Here is a 20,228-nt window from a genome sequence, read left to right as displayed (position 1 = left end):
CGAACCAAGGTCACCTCAGTAGCTTCTCAGTAACCCTGGGCTTAAATTGACCCTTACCTTTAAGGAATCACAACGTAAGACAGAAGCAGCATCTCAACAGGGATGCAATGGAGAACCAACTAGCATGATCCTCAAAAAATTTGAGTTAGGCACGTACATTTCCCACCACTCTTAACAGCCCAGGGCAGTGGTTCTCAATGTCCCTAAAGCTGTAACCCTTTAATACCGTTCCTCATGTTGTGATGACCCCTCCAGCTCTAACATTATTTTTTCACCACTTCATAATTTAACTTTGCTGCCTTTACAAATCATAATGTGAATATTTTTGGAGATAGAGGTTTACCAAAGGGGTCGTGACCCACAAGTTAAGAACTGCTGGCCCTAGGGAGATGCTGTATGGTGTGTTTGGGACCCTGCAGAAGTGTCTCCTGCAAGAGAATAGTTATCGTCCTCTTTTCTGTCCCTGTGGTTTCTGAGGGTAAAGACAAGAAATCACGTACCCTTCTCTGCAGGTCTTCAGCTGTTACTTCATGTTCTCTGGGATGTTCTGAAGTAGGTTGTTCTCTCTGCATGGTCCCACGAGCACCTGCTCATATTTGGAAGACTACAAAGGAAATGTGTCCTGTTCATGTTTACCCCTTAGCAAACCATCAGTAGATCCCAGTCAATGTGTTACATTGGGTACCAACATCATTAAGAAAGCTATCTGTCTGAGTGAGAAGGCGCTAAGTGAGAAATCAGCTGTAGCCTACACATATCCAGGACTGGCCTCCGAGAAGATGGGTCACATAGGCCTTCTTTCTCATAGTCTCTCTCCACTTTTCAGAGGGAGGGGGTTGTTGTTTCTTTTATTAATTTGGAGACAATCATGTCACTGTCTAGGCTACGCTATGCTTAATGTCAATCCTTCTGCCTCAGCCTCCCAAGTGTCTTTTCTATCTAAGGAACTGTTGCTAAGCAATTATCTGCTATAAACCTTCACTATTTATTCCCTCAAAAAACCACTTACCTAGCACCTTCTATGTACAGATATAAATCCAGTTGTTGGGACATGACAGAGGGGAAGATGATAAAGATCCCTGCCCTGTGAGATGGTGTCTGAATATAAAAGACAGGTGGGCTTTTTGTTGTCGTCATTGTTGTTAGTCCAGGGTCTTAGTAGAAAGGAACTCCAAATCCTCCATAAAGTCTTCTTAGAATGTTGAAGGCTACCTAGCCAATGAGCAGGCAGAATAGCTATGGGCCACAAAGCCCTGAGGAAAGGAACAATTAGGGCCCAATAAACACTCTCGGCTTACAGGGCAGATGCATGGTCTTGGGTCAGATCTTAAAAGTAGTAATTGTGACAAAAGTCATTTCTTCCTGCTCTTGTCTCACTCCCGGGGGGGCCTCTGAGTAGATATTGCCATTTAGATCGATGAAACATCACAAATAATTTCGGGAACTCTATCAAGCCAAAACTATTCCAAGTAGCATCCCCAACTTTATCACCATCAATACAAGTCATTAACCAGCTGCCTTCTCTTCCTCACGCCCTCCACTCCCCCATCCAACTTACTGTTGATGCCAGCATTCTGTCCCACCTCTGTCTGTCTCTTAAACAAAACAACCAGCTCTCTCCATGAAGATAGCATACTTCTAGCCTTTCTCCTTTGCTTCCTCTTTCCTTCCTTCCCTGTCTATATTGTGTAAGATATCATCCATTATTGAGCCTGTTTACTAGATTAAAAAAATGACTCAGTGCAGGTGCTATGTGAGGCACTGAAAAATATAGTGAAAGGGGGTGTACATCAGATGTGTTACTTAAAAAAAAAACTAGGAAGAATATATGAATACTGCTGTACCTAATGGCTTCACCTTCCATCTGTTGTTCCTAAGCATTGGTAGATCTATTACACATTATAATAGCTTTCCAGACCAGCAATTGCTATCTCCTGTGATGCTGGGAATGGAGTCTTAGGTGCCACCTCATTTATTTACTCTTCATTTTATTAAGATCTCTTGAGAAGATATATCATACACCCAGAGAAGCTTGAGAAACTCTGCTTCAAATACTCCTGTGATGTCTACAGAAATGCCTTTCCTATGTTACTGATTAAAGACAAAAACAACAGCAACTGAGAGGTTTGGGGAGGTGGCCCAGTCAGTAAATGAGAATGCTGAGCTCATATGCCAGCACCCATGTCAGAAGTGACAATATTCATCTGTGACCTCAATGCTGAGGAGGGAGAGAGATCAGGATTGCTCGGACACTGGCCAGTGAGACTAGCTGAATCAGACAGCTTCAGCTTAACTGAAGAGATCCCATCTCAAAAACTATGGGCCTGTGGCTTCTACACGCATGCTGTCTACAAACAACAACACATACAGACAACAACAACTGCACTTCAGAGATATACAGTTGGCCAATAGACTACCAGACTTAGGGTCAGAGGTCAGTATTCTAACCATATGTGTACAGTACACATCTGTAGAAGCCGAGGGAGGAAGATTGTAAATTTGGGGCCATTCTGAGCTCTACGGAAAGCTCTTGTCACAAACAAACAAACAACAAAACAAAACAAGCCCAGTGTTCTTGCCATTATAACATCTCTCTATGTAGATGCCCTTGGAAGAAAATGGCACATACTTCCTTCTTTTAATTGTGTGTACATGTCTGTGTGGTACCCTTGTGTATGCATCCATGTGTGAAAGCCAGGCTGAAGCCCAGTTTCTTCTTCCCACTCTTACACTTTTATTTTTGTTTGTTTGTTTGAGACAGGGTCTCTCACTGAACTTTGAGTGTGCTGAGTGGCCTACTGTGGTTGTCTGGGGCCCTAAGGGTCCACCTAGAGGCTACAGAGTCATCATCATTGCTAGCATTAACTTGCATGCTTGGGATCCAAAGTTAGGTCCTCATGCTTGCACTTTGCCCTCTGAGCCATGGCCCCAACGCCCGGACCTCTTTTTGGGTCTGATCTATTTGAATTCTCTCTCCTTCTCTCACCCCCCTCGCTCCATCCCTCCAACCCTCTCCTTTTTCAGTGTCAAAGGTTGAACACACCGTCTTGCTCAACTTAGTCTTTCTTAAAGAGCATCTGTAGAGATGAAAGCCTGATGTCTTCCCTGATAGTGAGCAAACAACTGATAATCCCGTGCTTGATCATGTGTCCCTGGTACTGAATGTTCCTGCTGCCTCTTGCCTGAAAGGTCAAAGGTTCATTACAAGAAATGAGTTTCATATTTTGAATTTTCTCTAGTCTTTCCCAATTACTCACATGAACACATTAAATTATGTTAGCAATCTTCAAGTGTCTGTTGGCTTTTTCTGTTCCTAAGAAGGCTCCTCATTGCTTTGTTGCAACTTTAGCATAGCGATCATTCCCTAGGCACCAAGCTCAGTCCTGCTGTAGAGAGTGGCTCCCCATACCTCATTTGCAAGATGCTGATGCTGAGTTCAAAGGTCAAAGGTCATATGTGGCCATGCAGTTCACCCAGCCAGGCTCTGTTCTACAACTCTGGCCTCTTCCAGGAATAAACCTCACCTGAGTTAGCGTGGCTAGTGCTTCCAAGTGGAGAGAGGGCACATTATTATCTCGGTTTGTAATCCTCACTGATGATAAGGTAGGTTACTGTTCATCCTGTTTTCCAAAGGGGGAAGCTGATTGCAAAACTTCTGTTCTGCAGAGTAAGGTTAAATACAGAGTAAAACCCAGAGAGAGGAACCAACCAGAAAAATACAAAGGCAAAGTACAGGACCTTCCAGGGAGCATTCACAAAGCTGCAGAGGAGGGATCCTAGGGGATATATTTTGAGAAGTCCACAGCAACAGCATATGCTCTGACTACAATAGAGGCATACGGTCCAAATAGGGCCTTCTAAGGCAGCGAGGTTTTGATTCTTCATGTTTACCAAAGAAGCAGGGAAAGGTCACTTTCTTCTTTAAGAAAGAAGAGGGATGAATAATTCCTCGATCTGGCCGAGCTGAGAAAGAAAGGCGTCTCCTAGGCGCTCCTCATGACTTCCTATAACACACAAGCACTAGCTGCAGCTTTCTCTGCCCCGTCCTGTCTCCCAAACACTGGGCAGAATGCTCTCCTGTGCCACTCTGGGAGAATCTGAGGATCGTTCACGCCGAAGCCTCTCTCCTGCTCTGAACGAATCTGATAGAATATTATAATTACTCGGGGTTTAATATATGCTGCAACTGTTTTTGCTGCCTTGGCACTTAAGGATGCAAACTTTCCCATCTCTTCCAGAAACATGACATTATCAAAGGGACTACCATAATTAGAATAAAGCTGTATGGTCCTCATTAACCAGAGAAGCAGTTTTTAAGCCCAGAGAGGCTCCATACACTTTTTATTCCCCATCAAAAAGATGGGGGTGGGGTGGGGAGCAGGGGATGGGCTTATTTGGTATCAGGCTTGTCTGGCATGCATAAGGCACTGATTTTGATCTGCCCATAAATTGGGCACAGTGATGCATGCCTGTAACCTCAGCACTCTGGAGGTGGAGGCAGAATGACCAGAAATGTGAGGTATTCCTCAGTCACGTGGGAATGTTGCTCAGTGAAAGAAAGAAAGAAAGAAAGAAAGAAAGAAAGAAAGAAAGAAAGAGGGAGAAAGGGAGGGAGGGAGGGAGGGAGGGAGGGAAAGGCAAGTCAGGAAGATGGAACCACAGGAGCCCAGTAAGTATTACGGGCTCACTGAAGTTGACTGTAGTCAATAAGAAAAGACACAGACTGCAGGCCAGAGAGATAACTCAACCAGCAAGACACGGCCAAGCCTGATGACAGGATATCATCCCTGACAATGCACATGATGGAATGAGAACCAACCCCTACAGTTATCATCTGACATCCACACACCCTCCAGACACATGCACCCAAAATAATAATAATAATAATAATAATAATAATAATAATAATAATAATAATAATAATAATAATAACAACAACAACAACAACAATAATAAATAACAACTACTTCTAGCAGAATAAATTCAGGCAGAGAAAAAGTTGAAAGATGACATGACACTCACTGTTGTTGAAAATCTCACTGTTAGGCACATCTTGAGCACCCAAGCTCACTGAGCTTTCGAATGTAGTGTGCAACAGCCAGTCCTATTCCCCAAGAATGTCATGGTACCCAGTTCTGAGCCTCTACAGTGCACCCGCTTACAACATGTAACCAGAAGAGAGCTTTCAGGAACCAAGTCTGGAAGTGCCAAGTCCCTGGTGACTGTGCAGAGCAGAAGAGTCTGTGTCAGCCAGGACAAGCTTCCTCAGTGAAGGCGACAGGGTCCCCTTAGGTTACCAAGCTCCATATCCATCTCTGTCCTTCCAACATCTGTCTTCCCAGGGGCCTCACTGTGGAATTACTCCCAGGAAGAGTTGAACGTGCCTGTTTAGACCTCTCCAAGGGAATGTGGTCAAATCACAAGGGAACTTTAGTATCGAAAGCTTAGAATCAGAGCAGTTGACATTGTGAAAGAGCCTAAAACCAACCCATCGCTTTTAAGGATTCTGTATGACTACTGATGTAGAACTCAGAGGTTAAAAGAGAAAAATCACCATAGGACACTTTAGGAAGTATCATCAACAGGCATCAAACTTAACATGTTCAAAACTCAATTTATAAATAGCTTCGTGGTTTGTTTATAATTATTCAGGGAGCTGAGCTTACCAGAGGAAAGTGGGCACTAATGAAGGTAGCAGTATCCCATCAATAATTAAATGTTGATTACACTTTAAACATCCTTTCTTTTTTTTTTTTTTCATTATGAAGGCCAAGGAAAGAGGTCAGTAAAAATTGTTATTCTGTTCCTCAGGGTTTTAGAAGATCACCTTGTCAGAGCTAAGGGCTTCATTTCTGCTGGAGACAGTTCCATCTCTCAAGTTGGGGAGCAAACTTGACACACCGACAGAGGGCCTTCTACACAGGTGATGAAGATGAGGGCTCAAGGAAACACCAGCATGTGGTAAGAGATCCCCCAGAGGAGTGACAATAGAGAATTGTGGGGACCTGAAGGCCTGGGGGAGGGGTGATAGTGAAGGGGGAAGGATCTAGGAAAGTAACCACAGAGGAGGGTACCCTGCTCCAGAGCAAAACTACGGGCTCAGGTGTGAGCCTGCTGCCTTGTCCAAGTCGAACCAGGAGAACAGATATCTCATTCTCACTGTCCCCCACCCCTATGCCCAGTGTTCCCATAGATGTCCCAGCTCACACTACGAGTAACTAGAAGAAAGAAGACCAAGTCGTAGTCGAAGAAGGCCAGAGTCCTTCCATCACAGAGCAAGGTACAGAGGAACAGAGGGTGTGAAGGAACAAAGGGAGAACTTATGCTCCATGATAGTCCGTGCTGCCCCGGCCTCCTGGCTTTGCTTTCTCCTCTGTCCTCTCTTGCTGCTTAGTTCCATCGTATGTTCTCATTTCCACTTACTCCACCAGCAATAGGAAGAGCAACTAGTTTCAAAGTAGCCTGCTAAGTGGGTAGGCAGGCCCTGCCCTGAGGACACAGGAGCAAGTGGGCAGGCCCTGTCATGATAACAGCTGGCCTCGACAGGATGACACAGAGGCGTGAGAGTAGGCCCTGCCCCGAGGACACAGGAGTGGGTTAGCTGGCCCTGCCCTAAGGACACAGGAGCAGGAGAGCAGGAGAGCAGGCCCTGCCCTGAGGACAAGGGAGCAGGCCCTGATCCAGGGCTCTGAGTGTACCTCACCCCAACATCTACCCCATGTATGACCTACTGGAACACATGATGGGGCTGGACCTACAGATTCAAAGATTAAGAATCTCCTTGACACACAGCAACAACGGGATATTTGACAGCAGTCCCAGTGAGGGTCCAGTAAGTATAGTGTAGGCCTCAAACCAGACCCATGACTCGTAGCAATGAACATTTAAAAGTAAACATATGTGGACAAAAGGCTATAGTGCGTGATACACTACAGCTTCTATGACAAGACATTTTGTTTATCTTTTTTTTTATTTTAATGGGGGGAGGAGAGGGATTTTGGTGCATGACATGTAAATCATAGACATTCAATGAAAGTATTTTAAAAAACAAAAAAGAAAGTAGCCTGCCATGTAGGGAACTGAAAGTCTGTTAGATCTGCCAGAACATTCCATGAATAAGGTAGTATAGAATTTTGAGGGTGTACAAATTCCAATATATATGTGACCTTTCCCACATCTTTTAAAAATCAGAATTAGCAGACAAAGCTGGCTAAGGTATGTATAAATTTCACATATTCATTTAGACACTACTTATCATTCATGCATCAAATAAACTTCTCCTGTGATTCCTGTCTCAGATTTCAGTTGTTCTTGGTAAAGCTTCAGACAGTGGAGATGTGTGTACTAATCTCTGGATTACCCACTATGAAGGCACCCTTGCTGCCTAGAGATTACACTCTTACAATTAGAGATGGTAACAGTCGTGAATATGGTTGAAATGCTATGAGTATGCATGAAAATGTCAAGGATGGGGAAATGGTTCGGCAAATAAAGTACTTGCTGCCCAAGTATGAAGACGTGAGTGAGTTTGTATTCCCAGAACCCATGTAAAAGACTGACAGTTGCACATGCAGCTCTGATCCTTCCACTCCTACAATGAGATGAGAGGCAAAGAGGAAAAAAAAAATCCCCTGCAGCTCAGAAACAAGTTTGCCCTGCATATACAGTGACAAACAAGAAACCCTGACTCAAACAAGATCAAAGTCAGGACAGACACCATCTGATGTCCACATGCATGCCACAGCATGTGTGAGCTCATAGACGTATGTATGTACATCACAGATAGATGTAAATAGATAATGGTTTTAAAAATAGAAAATATCACAGTGAAACTCTTTGATTTATGCAATTAATATATTCAAATGAAAAAAATTCAATTCGCATATTCAACTGAGGTTTTGTGATTTCTGAGGCAGATTTTTCCAGTGGTATCTGTTTGTGTCATTAAAGATAAGACTGTAGGTGATAGTTTTCTCCCTGGCAGCCCCACAGCACCTGACAACACCGTGAGAGCTAACCTATAAGGAGGAATCTCCCAGCCCACAGATTAGTATTTTTTCTTTATAATATTCACTTGAGCCTGTGGGTAGTTGATCACTTGATTAGTGTCTGTCTTTATGCCAGAAGGAAGTCCCATGAGTAAAGGATAGCTGCTGTGCTTGTCCATCATTGAGTTCCTGACCAGGCCCAGAGCCTGTCCCCCAAAAGGAGCTCTCTGAATATGCAGCCTTAACTGCTTCCCCATCTATCCTCCTAGCCGCCTCCTTTGGAAGGCTGTGATACCATTATCACTCAATTACCTGAGACGGGATGTTCCCTTAGCAGTTGTTGCATGTTTGAGAACATTCCAGCACTCCACATTATTTGACTTATCTGTTTCTTGAGAACCTTGAAGCCCTGAGAGAGAAGTAATAGCTTAATCAATTTCACACCCACTGTGTCTGACACATAGACAGTGAATAAAATTCCATAAGATTTTCAAGTAAAATTCAAGTAAAAGTCACATAACATGAAATTTACCACCCTAATTATGATTCCTTGGCATTTAGTACATCAAGAATGCTGTACAATCATTAGTAGCTATCTAATCTAAGAACATTTTCATCATCACCTTCTAAGGAAACCCTATACCCATTAAGCAGTCACCCGACTCTTCCCTCTCACTAGGTGCTGGTGACAGTGAATTTTATCTCTGTGTTTGTGGATTTCCTTTTACTAGATGCTTTCTATAAATGGAACCTTAAGATGTGTGGCCTTTATATTGTTTCTCTAAATTATATACCACTTGTGAGGCTTGCAGTACTTGTAGAACTACAAAGTACTTGCAGAACTTTATAGTTCATGTGGTACCTGAACCTACACTACTTTCTAAGGGCTAGATACCATATCCTTGTATGGTTTATATGTGAAATTTGACTTATCATTCATCTGTCATTAAATATTTAAGTTGCTCCCGCTTTGGGCCACTATGACTATTGAATGGTCACATACAAAACTTTGCTGGAGAAGTTCTCAATTCATATTGGATTATACCTACAAATAGAACTCTGATGACTCTATTCTTAGCTGACTAAGAAACCAGCATCACACTGGTTTCCTCACTCTCTGGAATGTTTGTGTTCCCACCAGCAGTCTATGGTTCTAATATATTTCTCTACACTTCCACCAGGACTTGTGATTTTTCTATTTTAAAAATTATATTATTTTAGTTATCCTAGACAGAAATAAGGCATATCTTCCATTTCTTTATTAATGATGTTAAATATCTCTTCATGTAAGTTTGCCATTTATATACCTCTCTAAAGAAATGTCTATTTAGATCCTTTGCCCGCTTTTAATTGGGTTATCTGACTCCTTGCTATCTAGTTGTAAGAGGCCTTTGTATCTTCTGCATGCTGAGCCACTGACAGAGGGGTGGTTTGCAAATCTTTTCTCACATTCTTTGGACTGAGTTTGATTTTCTTAATAAATTCTTTTGAAGCATAACAGTTTTAACTTTGATGAGGTTCAGCTTATTTATTGATGATTTTTTCTTTTAGTTCTAACATTTTGTAACCTTAAATAATATTCAGATCCATTTAGATGCAAAGAACTATTAGGATTTCAGGAGAAACTGCCGATTGTTGACCCAGTTACCCCAGAAGACTTTACATAAGGCATTATTTTAGTGTTGAAATTAGATCCCACCATTAAGGTTTCAGAGATGTCAAGATAGAAGTGAGCTCTAGAGGAATGGAGAGATTTCGGACAGAAACCTTGGAACATATATTCCAGCTCAACTTAAAGGATTTCTAATTAAAACAGCTAAATTTCTAGTTCAATCTATTTGTCCACAAATTTCTGGAAATCCTTGTTTTTAATAGCTGAGTAGTATTCCATAGTGTAAATGTAGCACAGTTTCTTTATCCATTCTTGTACTGAGGGACACTTAGGCTGTTTCCATGATCTGGCTATTATGAATAAGGCTGCTATGAACATGGTTGAGCAAATTTTCTTGTTGTGTGCTGGAGCATCTTCTGGGTATATTCCAAGGAGTGGAATAGCTGGGTCTTGAGGAAGCCCTATTCCCAGTTTTCTGAGATAGCACCAGATAGATTTTCAAAGTGGTTGTACAAGTTTGCATTCCCACCAACACTGAAGGAGTGTTCCTCTCTTTCCACATCTTCGCCAGCATGTGGTGTCGCTTGAATTTTTGATCTTAGCCATTCTGATGGGTGTAAGAGAGAATCTCAGAATTGTTTTGACTTGCATTTCCCTGATGACTAAGGAGGTTGAGCATTTCTTTAAGTGTTTCTCAGCCATTTGATATTCCTCTGTTGAGAATTCTCTGTTTAGTTCCAAGCCCCATTTCTCAATTGGGTTATTTGGTTTGGTGGTGTTTAATTTCTTGAGTTCTTTATATAATTTGGATATTAGACCTTTGTCAGATGTAGGGTTGGTGAAGATCTTTTCCCAGTCTGTAGGCTGTCACTTTGTTCTCTTGACAGTGTCTTACAGAAGCTTCTCAGACTCATGAGGTCCCATTTATTAATTGTTGACATTAAGGCCTGTGCTGTTGGAGTTCTGTTCAGGAAGTTGTCTCCTGTGCCAATGTGTTCCAGGCTCTTCCCCACTTTTTCTTCTAACTGACTTAGTGTCTCTGGTTTTATGTTGAGGTCTTTGATCCACTTGGATTTGAGTTTTGTGCAAGGTGACAAATATGGGTCCAGTTGCATTTTTTTACACATAGACATCCAATTAGACCAGCACCATTTGTTGAAGATGCTATCCTTTTTCCATTGAATGGATTTGGCTTCTTTGTCAAAAATCAAGTGACCCTATGAGTGTGGATTCATATCTGGGTCTTCGATTTGATTCCACTGATCAACCATCCTGTTGCTGTGCCAGTACCGTGCTGTTTTAATTACTGTTGATTTATAGTACAGCTTGAGATCAGGTATGAGTTAGTTAACCCTGAAGCAGAAAGAGTCAAATGGTATATACTCACTTATATTTGCATACTAGCCCAAGGGGCATGTCCCATGAAAGCCTTCACTTACCAGGAAACTGGGACAGAGGGGAGGACATCCTATTGGGACTCTAGATGAGAGAATCATGGGAGAATGGCAAGGTAGAAGGATCCTGAGGGTCTTAGAAACCTACAAGAAGAACATTATGATAGGCAGATTTGGGCCCAGGGGTCCCACTCAAACTATGGCACCAGCCAAGGACAATACAGGCCGTAAACTTCAAACCCCTACCCAGATCTAGCCAATGGACAGGACATTCTTCACAGTTGAGTGAAGAATGGGGTGTGACTTTCACACGTACTCTGGTACTTCATATTTGACCACAACCCCTGGATGGGGAGACCTGGTGGCACTCAGAGGAAGGATAGCAGCCTAACAAAAAGAGACTTGATACCCTATGAGCATATAAAGGGGGAAGAAGCCCCCCTCAGTCACAGTCATAGGGGAGGGGAGTAAGGGGAAAATGGAAGTGAGGGAGGAATGGGAGGATACAAGGGATGGGGTAACCATTGAGATGTAATATGAATAAATTAATTTTAAAAATTCAAAAAAAATTCAAAGTGGATCTTCTTGCTTCAATTAATGGGATTAAAAATAGTCAAAAAAAAATAAAACAGCTAAATTAAAGGATCACTGAAAAATATATGAAGGCTAATCACACTGTGAGTAAAACCTGCAAAACCATCTGAGAAATCTGAAGCCATACCTGTACTATGGAATAAATGGTGTTTGTGTAGAAGGGAAATAGTATTAAGTGCTACTAACAATTGTAGAGTGACTGACTCTAGGGGGAAAAAATCTAGATAGTGAGAGGACAAGAGGAATACTTAGTTTCTAATTGAACTCTAATGTAATTTGCCCTATGCACAGTAAATATTCAGTAAAGCGTTTGCTGACACAGAATAAAGTTCCTGGAAGAACAAATGAGTACCCTGCATGGAGTAAATTCTTAGTGATATGTGTTAAGTGAAAAAGAACATTTCTAAAAAAATAATAATAAATCAATGTGATATGAGAAGAATAAATGTATATCCATTGAGCAGTGAGCTTTCAAAGTTTAACAGTGACTGGGAAGAAGTAAGGACATTTTGGAGAGTACCATCTCAAAGAAAAGAAATAAGAGAAGAGGGGCACAAACAAGCCAACATGCTTGCAAGTCAGTAGGCCCAATATCAGTACCAGTACTGCAAAGGAAAGATGAGTTTTTTCAGGCCCCAGGAACACAGCCGTTCCACCACACAGATGGGGGAACCCACCTATAAGATGGTGACAGCTGTCTTGATTTGGTTTCCTGATGTGATGAAGTACCCCAACAATAACAGTTTTGAGGGAGAAAAGGTTTATTTTAGCTCACAGTTGGATGCTACAGATCATGGAAATCAAGGCAGAAGGTCCTTGAGGGAGCTGGTCACATTAAGTCTATAATCAGGAAGGGACAACAAGGAACATGTGACTTCTGGGGTTCAGCACCCTCTTTTCATTCAGTCTGGACTCCACCCATGAAATGGTGCTACCCATATTCAAAGTGGATCTTCTTACTTCAATTAATGGGATTAAAAATAGTCATTCATAGACATGCACACAGGCCCACAAGATCTAGACAGTCCCTCACTGAGACTCCTTTAGTTCTAGATCGTGTCACGTTGACCCTTAAAACGAGCCATCAGAGCAGCCTCATATTGTTCCTCTCTAAGTTTGCACCTTTAGGATAAAAAGGTACACTCTTTCCTCTCCGTCGCCTTGTCTCCAAATGGTTCCCATCTCCCCATTATGTATGGTTTATGTAGTGGGGAATGGATGTTCTCCTGGGTGTTGCACATGTGAGTGTAGGTGTATTTGTATAGGTGCCGCTGTGAGTGTGGACACCAAAGGCAAAAATACTTGCATAGGTGCGCATGTGGACCTTTGGTGTGGACACCAAAGGCAAAAAGACAACCTTCTCAATCCCTTTCTGCCCTATTTTTTGAGACACAATGTCTCACTGAACCTGGGCTTACTGACTGGCTAGGCCAATTGACCAATGCGCCCCAGGGATCTGCTTGGTTTGACTTCCCCAGCATTGGGATTAAGTCTGGATTTCATGTGGGTACTGGGTATCCAAACTCAGATCCTTGAGCTTGCAAAGCAGGTGCTTCTGCCACTAAGCCATCTCCCCAGCCTCCCTTCTCCTTTTTATCTTCAAAAGAATGTTCTATCAATAACAAATTAGCCTGGAAGAGGTACTAGCCATAGAAGTGTAAGATTGATATAGTTTATAATCTATGAGTAGTTTTTTATGCAACTGTTAACAATAATGACCACAAAGTAGATTCCATTGCGTTAACACAGAGGTCATCATCAAGGCTTCTTAACATGTTCTATGTCGTGATTGTACTGCTGATTTCAGCATAGGGCAGATTTGTTAAAACTGTTACATTCAAGTTATAAAATCATACTATAATAAAACTGATCAAGAGGAAGCAGGAAGGCCAGCCGGTCAATTGTAGTGCAAGGAGAAGTAGCCCAATGCCCTCTGGCCATGGACAGGTGTTTCTCAGACCTGGATAGTCAGGCAGAATGACTTCTGCCAGAGAAAAAAGTAAATCATTAATAGAAAACACATCACAGAATTTAAATAGATTCTGTACTCTCTGGTCTAGTCTTGGAAACAAAACCTGGTATTTGTACTTTTAAGCAAAAATTAGATGATAGTCCATGTTTCAAGAGAGTGGAAATGGGAGGATATCTTAGATTCAATAGTTCAGATTTCTGTTTAAAAACATAAAAGACCACTGATAATGAGCAGTACTGAGCATTTCTCACACCGTTTCCCCTTAAGGATGGTGTGAGGGTTAGTTTTTGCCAACTTGAAATCAATCAAGGTCATATGGGGGAAACCTCGATTCAGGAAATGTCCCTATCAGATGGGCCTGTAGGTGAGTCTGGGGCATTTTCTTGATTGCTTTTGATGTAGATTGTACAGTAGCCTACTGTAGATTGTGCCACCCTAGGGTAGGTGGTCCTGGGTTGTATAAAAAGGCAGACTGAGCACACCTTAGGAGCAAGCAGTACTTCTTCAGGTCTTCTGTCGCATTTTCTGTGCCATGTTTGTTCCTGTCTTAAATTCCTGGCCCAACTTCCCTCAATAATGGACTCTGACTCTCAAGTGTAAGCCAGATTAACCCTTCGCTTCCCCAAGTTGTTTTGGTCAGTGTTTTATTACAGCAGCAGAAAAGCAAAGTAAGACAACTGGATTCTAGAAAGAATGAAGGAAGGAAGGAAAAAAGAAAGAAAGAAAATGGGACAATAACAGTGTATATTGCTATACTCCAAGAGGAACTCTATAAAAAGCCCTTGTGCCCTATTGATGGGAATGTAAAATGGTGCTGCCATTGTGAAACATGTCAGTTCCTTAAAAAATTAGAACTAGAAGACTGGACAGAAGGCTTAGTAGATGAAGACTCATTCTCCAAGCCCAATGGCATGAGTTCCATGTTCAATCCCTGAAACCCAAATGGAAGAAGGGAAACTAAATCCTGTGAATTGTTCATTTACCTACACACACACACACACACACACACACACACACACACACACACACCATGTAAACACAGGTGTGTGTGTGTGTGCATACAAATAAATAACAGCAAGATTAAAATTATAAAAGAGTTAAAAATAGATTTACCATATGGTCCAACAGTCCACTAAAAGTACTAAAAGCGAGGGTCTACATGCCCTTCTAGCATTGCCCACAGTAACCTAAAAGTGGGAATCTTTCCTGTACACTGATGGATAATGAGTGTATTAGGTGTGATGTGTACAGGAGATACAAATAGAAGTCAGCCATCAAAGAGAAAGACATTTGTCACAAGCCACAACATGTAAAAAAGCATGACGTCATCATGCTAACAGCAACAAGCCAGTCACAAAGGCACACATGATGTGGTTCTATTTATCAATTTATGCTATCTGGGACAGTCAAACTCACAGAGTCAGAGGGTCTCCAGGGTCCTGGAAAGGGGTGTGTGCCAATGATAAGCAAAGCATGGGAAGACATGTCTGCGTTCTCTAAACACAGCACAGGGCTATGATGGCAGCCTTGACTTCTCACTGCCTCCTGCATTTAGTCAACAGTAAAGTTCACAATCTGACATTTCCCTGACATCTGAGGATGACAGTGAAGTGTGGTATTCAGGAGAGAAGTAACAAATTACGTCATAGGAACAGGGGGAAAGGGGCAACTCAGGAAGTGGCTGAGAAGAGATTAAAAATCACAAAATCTAAACAAAGACCTCCATATGAGTGGGAGAAACCAAGAAGGAATTGGGAAGGCATAGGAAGAAGAAGAAATAAGCAAGAAAGGGTGATATATTCTGCAGAAAAATGTCTGGGTCTGGGGTTCCCCGCTGATGAATAGAGCTGTCAGCTAGCCAAGTTTTAGGCTTAAAGATCAAAAACTGTCATTTTTTTTTGCAGGTAGCAAATATTTATTGCATAACTATTAGTTCTGATGCAACAGCCAGTAAATGATATGCGTAAGCAGATATTTTATTGGTAGAGTCATGGAAATACCCACAGGAATCAAAAGGCAGAAAGTCACACTGCTCACAGTAATATATTTGAGGATTCTTTTTAATAAAAATTCTTATTTATTTTGTGTCAGGAAAAATATCAGGGAATAAAATTATCTTGAAATAAGGCTAGGTGGAATACAATTCATATTCCCTCTCAAAATGGGCAGTAAGTTATCACACCCCAAGAAACTTCCGGAGCTAGCTGAGTTAGTACTTAAGCATTTCTTAAAATGGTTATTCAGGAAAAATTATTCATTTGGGATTATCTATCCTTTTTTTTTTATAAACCCTTTTCTTTCCCAGTATGTGGCTGTAAGCCAGTCTTCTGATTCTTAGACTGCTCCAAAAAGATGAATTAAGGAAAAGGGAAGGAAATCAAGTAAGTCAATGGGGCTGCTTGGCAGTCATGAACATAAAGCATGTGATTATGAAGAGGCTGGCATAGACTAAATTCAAGGCAACTGCTTTTGTGCACTATACTGTTTCGATCCTCCATTTCCGTAGAAGTGGGTAAACTAAGATGGTAAGCCCTAAATAGCTAATATTCATTGAACCAAGCTCACAATATGCCAGAGCGAGTTCTAAGTACTTCGAGGGTCTTAATTCATGTCATCTTCATAACAACCCTGCTAGCGAGGCACCAGGGAGCAGCCGCCTGCTGGGTTTCCAGGAATTTTGTGAGCCTGATGTAATTTTAAGTCGGTTTTTCTGGGAATATTTACATCATAGAAATCAACATGTGTTACAAAGCCCGGTATGGTGGTCCACACCTTTGTTCCAGGACTTGGGAGGCAGAGGCAAGAAGATCTCTGGGTTTGAAGACAGCCTGTTTTACCCAGTGAGCTCCAAGCCAGCCAAGGCTACACATTGAGACCTTTTCTCAAACAAAACAAAAAACAAAAAACAAACAAACAAACAAACAAAAAACCCAGACAAACAGAAACACATAAGCTACCAAATAGAGACTTTGAGGGAGAGAGTTGTTAATTATGTTCTAAGATTGCGGGGAATTGCGGTCACTTCTCCTCCAGAGCAGCAGACAGTAAAGCCTAGGAAAGGTGAGTAACTTGACTGCAGTCAAGCAAGAAGTCACTCACAGAGATAAAGTGGCTTCTCAGGCAACACCAGTTTTGAGGCCCTGGGCTTTCAGTCTCGATGCTTTGGTCTGAAACACCAAAGTGCACTGACAAAGCCTGGGGTCCTATTTTGGATCCTTTTACTGTTTGGAGCTGAGGCCTAAAATACTATGTGACAAAGATTTTACAGCTTTAGGGTGCTTCAGATTTGTCTCTGCTGTGGTATAGTGAAATACAGTGTGTGAAAATGAGAGACCAATGGCACTTCTTTCCTTCCCCTCCTCTTCCCTCTCTTCTCTCTCCCTTGCTTTTTTCCTCCTTCCTTCCCTCCTTTCCTCTCTCTTTCCCTCTTTCCTTCCTTCCTTCCTTCCCTCCTTTCTTTTTTTCTCCTTGTTCCTTCCATTGATTATGTCTGTCCCATTCAAGTAAAATATATTTAAATCTCTTGGGGATTTTGACCGCATTTGAGGAGCTATGTAATGACTTTTTTCCCCTGATGTTCTCAGATTGCTTTCTGCTTGTTGCAGAAGGCAGTACAGCTGTGTCGACAGTGAGCCTCGTCCCCGTCATTAATAAGGATGTACTGAGCAAGTCCTTTGTGCTAAGCAAACTTTGAGGATGCACTGAGGAACAAGATATGGCCTTGGAGGTTGTTAAGTAAGTGGTTACAAGTGGGCACAGAGGGCCTGTGAGATGGCTCAGTAGTTAAAAGTGTTTTTTTTTCTTTTTTGTTTGTTTGTTTGTTTGTTTGTTTTGCTTCCCAGCCTGATGAGCTGAATTTAATCTTCAGAACCCATGTAGTAGAAGAGAATTTAATATTTTTAAAAGTTGTGCTTTGGTTTCAACATGTGTGTGTGCTTGCACATGCTATGACAAGATAACTAAATGAGTAAATACAAATAAATAAATTACACACACACACACACAGGATATATAAGAGTGGAGTAACCACAAGAGGTGGGGTAGCTGGGGAAGGTAAAGGAAAGCCCTGGGGTAAGGGAATGTAGAAGGGGAAGTGGGGATTAGAGGCCGGTAGACTATAGTGAAATGACCATTTGGGATTTTTGTTCAGTAGTATGTCCCGAGTTGAAAGTTTCTGAAATAAGAGAGGAAGTGGGAGAAGCATGAACTCCTGTTTGAAAATGGCTTCCAAGCTCTCAATAAAAAGCCTGGACTTCGTTTTTAGAACACCGAAGAATCACTTCACGTTCCGGAAAGAACACTGTGGAAGCTATGTAAGTCAGTGCTGGGTAGTCAGTTTAGCATGCCAGCTGAACTGGACGGCACTTACTGGAAACAGCACAGTAGCACAATAATCTACTGTAAAGGCTTTGCTCATCGAACTCCTCATGGACCACTCAGGACCACAAGCAAGACCCAGCTAGCACTGGAAACCGCGAGTACATTGGTTCATGGCACACGCAGCAAGAACCGTGAGGAGAGAAACAATAAATAATCACAGTAACAGGTGGGGCTGGTGGGCTTATTGGTGGCTTTCCCTGTTAGTCAGATTATTTTGTAGTGTGGTCATAGGTTGTCAGTACAAAAATGTTGTGCAAATGATATAAATTATTGATAGCAAAAGAGGTGTTTGAAAAAGGCATCGATTTTAGATAAAATGGTAGATTGTGCTTTAGGCATGGTAAAATGAAAGCAAGCCTCTCGAATACAGTGGCTCAGGGGCCATTACACATACTGTCAGACATGAAATTTTAAAGAGGAGTGAAGTTTTTACAGACTGTGTTGTGAGCCCCGCAATGGCCAAGACTTCTGAAAGAGTATACAAAGCAAGAAGGGATGAGAAAGAGGGCCTAAATCTTGGGATGGGGAGATGGCTCAGCACTTAGGAACAATTGCTGTTCTTGCAGAGGACCCAGGTTCGAGTCCTAGCACCCACCTAGTGGTTCACAATGGTCTGTCACTCTAGTTCCAGTGGGTCCAATGCCCTTTGCTGTCCCCCCATAGACAATGCTTGCACATAGTACACAGAGAAACATACAAGCAAAACACTCATCATATAAAATGAAAGCAAATCTTAAAGAAAGAAGTCTTGGCTCTTGAGGGTTCCCCCAAGAAGAGAGGACATGGTAAGGTCTGTGAAAGAAACAATATAATCTGCCTGAGAAAAAGGAGTGTTAAGACCCATTAAGAGAAAAGGCCAGTGTCAGTAATTTTCAAAGCAGTAGAAATCTGAGATGGAGAAAACACCCCTACAGTGAAGAATGTTCTCTGGCTCTAAGTGCTTCATAGCGTTGGAGAAGTTAATAGTAGCTTCACTAGTTGATTTGTTGAGTAGACTCATGGATTGAGTGTTTTGTCTGCATTAGGACTATGACATGTGCCTTACACCCAGCTCCTTATGCAATACAGTGACGGCATGTTTGGGGCGCCATTAGAATATTGTCATCAACCTGTGGATGAGAAAGCTGAGTTTAACAGGACAAGAACCTTATAAGTTATTTAGCCTGAGTCCTCTTAAATGAAGATAAATGGTGTCTAGGTGGTTTCACTGGACAAAGATCACTTGTCTTTCCTGGGAAGAACCTTATCAGAAGAGGGCCGAGCACACACCAGAGGGAGGAAATGTTCCTGGCCCCTTTTCTGGTGATGGGAAATTCATCTTGCTGTCTTGCTGATTCCTGTCATCACCAGGCCTGTCAAAAGAACATTTTGGATTTTTGAACTGATATGAAGTGGACTTTGTCCATATTTACCTAAAATATAAATTAACTAAATGTGAAAATGCTGATTTTTTTAGTTCATTCAGTATTAATTTGCTTTTGCTTTTCCAAGCAAATTCCTACTAAGTAATTGGTAACATTGTATTATCTGTGATATGCAGCAAAGTGTGTGTGTGTGTGTGTGTGTGTGTGTGTGTGTGTGTGTGTGTGTGTAGGTCAGAGAACAATCTTAAAGTTGTTCTTCAGCACTGTTCAGTTTCTGCTAATGTTGCTTGAACACAGTCTCTCATTAGCTTGAAACTCACCAGGTTGCCTAGGCTACCTGGCCATCAAGGCTGACGGTTCTACCTGTTCCCATTTCCCCAGCACTGGGGTTGAGGTAAATGCCACCAAACCCAGCTGGTTCCTTGGGTTCTGGGGAATCACACACAGAGTCTCATGCTTACAAGGCAAGCACATTGCATCTCAGCTATCTCCCCTGCCTCATAGCAAAACTTTTTTTAAATCCTGGAGAGAGATGCAACTATTAAAAGAGTGGAGGAGGGTGTGGTGGACACTGTTGAGGAAAAATTGTGGCAATTTTAGAAGAAATGAATTAAAAGTTTAAATCCTGCAAAATGTAGTAAGATAATAAAAGGAAATAGAAGGTATACAGATTGAGACTATTTTTAAAATGATATGATTATTTATGTAGAGAACCAGAAATGATTACCAAAAATATTTGTAGACTCAATGCGATTAAGTAAGATTGCAGGAAACAAGATTAATATACAAAAGTCAATCTCTTTCACATATACTAGCAAATAAGTAGAACTGGATGTTAAAATCATGATATTGTTTTTGTTGTCTCTACAAAAATATGGAATAATTTTGCATAAATCTAATAAAATTTTAAGGGAAATTATAAAA

At 41.7% G+C, this 20,228-nt stretch overlaps 1 long non-coding RNA gene across 1 annotated transcript; it reads left to right on the top strand.

Annotated features, from left to right (window-relative positions):
• Positions 1–6,188: 6,188 nt before the first annotated feature.
• LOC311589896 lies at positions 6,189–18,098 on the top strand. Its single transcript, XR_014776679.1, has 3 exons — positions 6,189–6,280; positions 17,145–17,295; positions 17,825–18,098. It is a non-coding gene; the product is annotated as an uncharacterized lncRNA (long non-coding RNA).
• The last annotated feature ends 2,130 nt before the right edge of the window (positions 18,099–20,228 follow it).

Source organism: Acomys minous (assembly GCF_964271855.1).
Source record: "Acomys minous genome assembly, chromosome: 2".
Classification (NCBI taxonomy): Eukaryota; Metazoa; Chordata; class Mammalia; order Rodentia; family Muridae; genus Acomys; species Acomys minous.
Note: the sequence above shows the minus strand (reverse complement) of the source record. Positions and strands in the feature narration are given on the sequence as shown.